At 36.3% G+C, this 6,000-nt stretch overlaps 1 long non-coding RNA gene across 3 annotated transcripts; it reads right to left on the reverse strand.

Moving 5' to 3' along the window:
* Positions 1-2,211: 2,211 nt before the first annotated feature.
* LOC133713619 (uncharacterized) lies at positions 2,212-5,690 on the reverse strand. Of its 3 annotated transcripts, none has more exons than XR_009848156.1 (3): positions 5,191-5,690; positions 4,716-5,068; positions 2,212-3,319 (listed from the first exon to the last, which is right to left on the reverse strand). It is a non-coding gene; the product is annotated as an uncharacterized LOC133713619 (long non-coding RNA). The 3 variants fall into 3 exon arrangements; XR_009848157.1 differs by lacking the exon at positions 5,191-5,690 and having other exon boundaries at positions 2,212-2,667; positions 2,779-3,319; positions 4,716-5,183; XR_009848155.1 differs by lacking the exon at positions 5,191-5,690 and having other exon boundaries at positions 4,716-5,183.
* Positions 5,691-6,000: the final 310 nt, after the last annotated feature.

Consider the following 6,000-nt stretch of genomic DNA (forward strand, 5'->3'; position numbering starts at 1 on the left):
AGTTTTGATTAAGTATTGTTGTAATCTGTTAGTCGTGAGTTCTTGTCATTCTAACTTGTTTTACGAATATATGATGATATTGGACAACAATGAACATTAATTAAGTATTTGGTACGTGTATCTAAAGGGTTTCAAATATCAAGAAAAAGGAAGAAGAGATAAATTGAATATACTGGCCAGCATCTTGTTTAATAAAGTTCAATATATATAGCATGTGTTTGATGATTGATCTTGAGAAAATAATATTAGGGCTCCATCTAATTCTACTACCATAAGTCGGTAGCGTGATACTAAAGGTGCTTGTACTTCACACTTTCGCTAGCTGAACGGTAAGTGTACGTCCATGATTAAAATTCTTGAAGCAATTACAAAACGACAAGCTCTAAATACACAAAACTAACACTTCAAATATTCCTTTTAAGATTTCACGGACATAATTATTGCTGGGTTCGTAGTCACTATGACTTCATCTCTATATTTTAGTGAAGGATTGTCGTATTGTAGCCCTAGCTAGGTTCTGCTAAAATTCATGGTGAACGAACAAAAGGTAGAAGAAGTCTAGCAAGAAATCGAAGAAATTCTAAGAAGGAAGACTTGGAAGAAAGACTACTGGTATCTGGTATTAGTATGATAATTTTACAAAGCTAAGAAGCTTATCTCTAATACATGATTAGACTTGGTCTATTTATACCAACTTTGCTAACAGAGAGCTGTAACAAACTTCATTCTCCATTTCCAGATTATTGACACGTGTAGTTTGACTATTAGAGCTTTGAATTTCTTGTGCTTATTGACCACATTTGCTGAGATTACTCTCACAGGTTCTGTAAAACCAATTAGAAGACTATAATTGGTCTGTCATCAGGAACAAGAGTGACAGTCTGTGATGCTGTATGCAGTCGTGATTATCATGTTCCAATGAGATTTCATGGTGGTTTTATATGCATATTCTGTTTTATCAAATAACGGGGAAATTAAACATGCATGGAGACCTTTTTGGTATAATATTGAACAAATATACACGAGAAAATTAGAATTATATGGTATTTGCCACTTTTCTGGTAATGATTGGACATATACGAAATCCGACAACTATTAAAGAAGAATACATGATTAGAAAGTTGATGAGTAATCGCTACAGATGATGAAGAACAGACGACCTGAAAACAACCATGCAACTTTTTCATTTAAAACAAGATTTTGTGGGGGTGTGGAATCCTGTTTAATTCTTATAATTCTACCACCATGCATGATAGAACTCACTGGGCCGGTTCATTTTAATCACTAGAAATCAAGGATTCCTCACCTAATCTCTTGTTGCTAACTTGCTATTGGAGACTGCAGTATATGTATATTACTTGCTTTTTTATACAGCAGGTATGGATATCTGTGCATGATTCGTGACTCTTGCTAGCTTCCAATTTGAGAAAAAGTTGAACGACGATATGTGATTATTGAAGGGGCATTCAAACAATTAAGGTTCTTTCTTTCTGTTTTTCCTGTTTCTGACAGACAGAAATTAGGGTTCTTCAATACGCATGCATGGATGTTTGTGTGTTCTGTCTTGTTCGTATGAACTTCTAGCTACTTCAGAGTATCAATAATGTCCTTCTCCTACTTGTGCAATATTTATCAGAGAGTACTACTTAATTCACAATCTAATCATTTGTTAATTAGTTAGCACACTTATGAGTCAGAGAGAGTGACAGGTTTTAAGCCACGCGCAGCTTTTTCGTTTTCTAACGTCAAATGTTTTGGTGAAGTTATAAAATGTCCCACGAGGACACTACAAGAAAAAACATGTTTAACAACATGCAATTCACGTTGTCAATCACTTTTGACAACGTTTGGCGCATGTTGTAGATGCCAGAGTCATTAAAAGTCCACGAGTCCTTAACATCGCGCTTTGCACGTTGTCGAAAAGAGGCGAAGCATGTTGTTGTAATCATTCAACAATGAGCCATGCACGTTGTCATAAATTTTCGACAACGTTTCAAGCGCATGTTGTAAGTTTTAACAACACTCTCAGCATGTTGTCTTTAGTTTTCGACAGCATACATGGTATGTTGTCATATTACTGGATACGTTGTTATAAAATTTCAGTACATATTATTGCACCCAATTTGCTGGGCTATGCTTTCCTGTACCTCTATAAACATTCACCATTACTTAAACACATTCACATGCCAATATTAGTACACACTAACCATGTATGAAAAATATACATTTCATTAGGAGTGCCACATTCTCTTATACATATGTGCTTTACAAAACAAGCATGACAAAGTACTGGATTCTTTGTTCATCAGCATTCACAAAACATGCATGGTACTTCCTGACCTACATAAATTCTCTAGTAAAGCAAAATGTACCTGCTACTTCAACTACTAAGGGAGCATTTTAATGGAGCTTTTGGGCCATGCAAGAGTGCTTCCTACAACTTCACCAAGTTGTTTGGCATCCATGGTTGCTCTATACACTTCCATATTCTGATACTCATCAAACACCACATCAACCCAAACCTTCCAACAATCTCGTCCAAGAGGCACACAATGAACTTTTGTACTTGGAGACTTAATACAGTAGCTTCAAGTTCTTTAACCTTTGCACTCCCTTGAATAGTAGCATTGACTCGAGATGGTGTAGCACCAAACCCAAGCCCACGAACTTGAATAAAAGAAGATTAAATGAATACAGAATCATATAGAGTTGTAACAATGAATACAAAAACATGATAACCAAATACCCTTACAGAGTTGCTGGTATTAATTTACTCACCTCACCATGCTCAGACATCTTCTAGAGTTGTACAAATCAATCCAAAAGCTTTTGTTCTGTATGCATAATCAATCCAAAAGCTTTTGTTCTGTATGCATTCACATGTATTCTGATTACATGTAGCCTAAATGTGTTAAATCAAACTAAAGGCCTTCCCCCAATCAAACTCACACATGGCATTTCCAATTTACCTCATATATTTTCGAAACTAAACAATTTGCAGAACTAGTTTTGTGTATTATTTGGCATTTCCAGAGTAAGGAAAATGCCAGAGTAAGGAAAATGCATGCTTCCAATCTGCGGAAACAATGGTAGCTTCTCATTTCTCAAAATCTCCTAGTTTTGTGTATGATCTGTTAATGACTATTAAGTTTTAACATACATACATACATACATAACTTAACTCTTTGCTTTTGAAAGAAGAAACATTCAAATAAGGTGAAATATAGACAAGAGGAAGGAGATTTACAGTTTGATACATGTAACTATCAAGCTCGTCCACTGAATCATCAGCTGGCGTCAAATTTGCCACAGCAACAATCTGCGTAATAGCACACACATGTCAATCCTCAAGCGTTGATAAATTAAATTACAAAGAGTTCCTTTTCATCTTCTGCAGAAAAAAATGAAGAAACAAATGCAGAAAGTATAGACAGGGTTCTTTTGGATACATATTATGACAACACCAAACAAAAATGTTTATTAGTCAATACTGAAGCACGCATTCTGCTGGCAAGTTTCAGCTTCCTACCAACCCATCAAAAGAGTCTTGCTTTGTTGCCAACCCAAGGCAACTCGAAGAAAACGATGAATGCAGAAAGAGTTTAACAACATTTGGCTGACATGATATGTGTCAAGCATATGCTGCCAATGGCTAATCCAAATCTAAAAATAGAACATTACTTATTTCCATCCAATTCTAGCTCAAACAGCTTGGCTAATCCATGTCTCCCAACTACTTTTACTTACCGAATAATCACCCAACAAAATTGAACCCAAGAAACAAGAAAGTTAAAACCCAGTTACCAAAACCCGAAAAAGGAACAAACTTTATGCTCCTTTCCTTCAACTCTTCTAAATTTCCCAGGAACCAAATAAACCACATAGAATGACAGTGACTCCCAACAAAGAAAAACATAGCCCCATTCCTCAAATTCCAATGCCATCATCAGACTTGGCTCAAATTGAGTTAGGGTTCGTGATTATGATACCATCAATTCGCCAGAAATACCACCTTAATTTTAAACTGATTAGTAATCAAATCTTCGAGAAAACAACTGGTAGAAGAACATTGCGGCCTTACTTTCTAGTCTATAGTTCCAATTCAGTTCAACACAATTAACATGCCAATGTAATAACAATTCCTTGCATTAATATTCTTTGTACAAAACCAAGAACTGCATTTAGTCTGATTCCATTTTGTTAGTTTCATTTCACTGAGAGCAATCTGACATCTCTACAAACTCATACTTAACATAAAGATTAGAACTGGAAATGGACTTGCAAATCCATTCCAGCTGCCAGCCCATTATCAGCAAACATCAACAAGCGAAAAACAAACACTGTAGTGTAATCAACATGAAGATACCAGTAAAAATTAATGATAATAATCACCACAGATGAAATTCAAAGCATAATTATCCAAAGCAACCACATATTAACCTAACACGATCCAATTAATCGCAACGGATATGCAACGGATATGTACAAGTATGGTACCCGCTTCCAATTAATCGCAACAATTACTCTATCAGAAATCATATTAAAGAAAACCACACAAACAGATAATCCGAAACGAAAAACGAATTGCAGAGATTGAAATCGAAACCCTAATAAAGGATACACACTTCGAAGCAAAAAAAAAAAACCAGAAACCACAATTCGAAATCAGAAACCTGGCACAGTTAACTAAGCGGAGCAAGAAGAAAGGTACTGACCACTTGAAATCGACGCCTCTGATGGCCATGGAGGTCGAGCTATGCACGAATCGCTGCGAGTGAGATACAAGATCCGACGATACTCAAGGAAGGAAATGCTTGAATCGGACGCCGATCTTTCGCGGACGGAGAGAGGTTTCGGAGAGAACAGAGGTCGCCGGAAAAAGAGAGAGGCGGTGAGGGAGTGAACGGAGAACCACCATTGTCGGCGAGTCGGAGTCTATGGAATTGGAGAAGTCAAAAATAGTACCTGCAATCAGAATTGGAGAAGCATTGCAGGAATTAAAGGGAATAATGCGCAGAGAAAAGCGAGCTGATCTTCTTGGGAATCAAAGAGAGAGAAGCGGGCTGATCTGAGAGATGCAGCAAGTGAGTGAGTGTTTGAGTTGAAACTGAGATATCTGAGCTTTTGATTTTGATACCTTGAGAGAATTTGAAATTGAAAACTGAGAATGAAGAACTGCTTGATAATTACCTTGAGAGAGTTGACGGCTTGAAAAGTATCTTGAGGTCTGAAATGACTAGGTGGCTCCGACCCCATCGAACATTATGAAGGTCACCGTCGACTAGGGTTGGTGGCGGGAGATGAGCTTTTGGCTTTGAGGGCGTTTAGTGAGTTTGTAGAAGTTAGGTCAATGAAATTTCAAATTTCTCCTAAAATTTAGGATAAAACGGACAACTCCATCCCCTCATAATTTTCTATTTATCTTTTTTTCTCTCAAAGTTTTGACAACGTTCGTTACATGTTGTCATTCTAAAAAAATTTCAACAACGTGCACGCCTGCTTGTTGATAAGTTAATTGACAACTTGCGGATAACAACACGCAAAGTAGGTTGTTGATAACAAAATTAACAACGTGCAAATGACGCATATAGTGTTAAATGGTTTACTACAACGCACATTCTTTGCCCCTTGTCGAATACTATAAGTAACAACGATCATTTAGAGCATGTTGTTATTATGATGTTGTGGTAGACTACTTTTCTTGTAGTGGGAGACAACACGTACAATTAAATTTTGGTTAGTACCTAATTGCAGCTAGTGATCTCGATCTAATTATCAGTTTATTTGCCATATTTAAACTGTATGAGAAGACAATTCACCTTTCCTTTTAATTTCTTAGTTTAGTGAACTCTGGAAGAAGACTTTAATTAAAAACTTATTCATACATTTTGTTACACTTGTTCTGTTATATATTGACATATTGTACTCAAGTTTTTGTTTCCATGTGGTTGTTGTAAACTTGCAATAAAATTTTAAGAAAAGAAAGAAAAAACAAAACAA

This window comes from Rosa rugosa, chromosome 6 (assembly GCF_958449725.1).
Source record: "Rosa rugosa chromosome 6, drRosRugo1.1, whole genome shotgun sequence".
Classification (NCBI taxonomy): Eukaryota; Viridiplantae; Streptophyta; class Magnoliopsida; order Rosales; family Rosaceae; genus Rosa; species Rosa rugosa.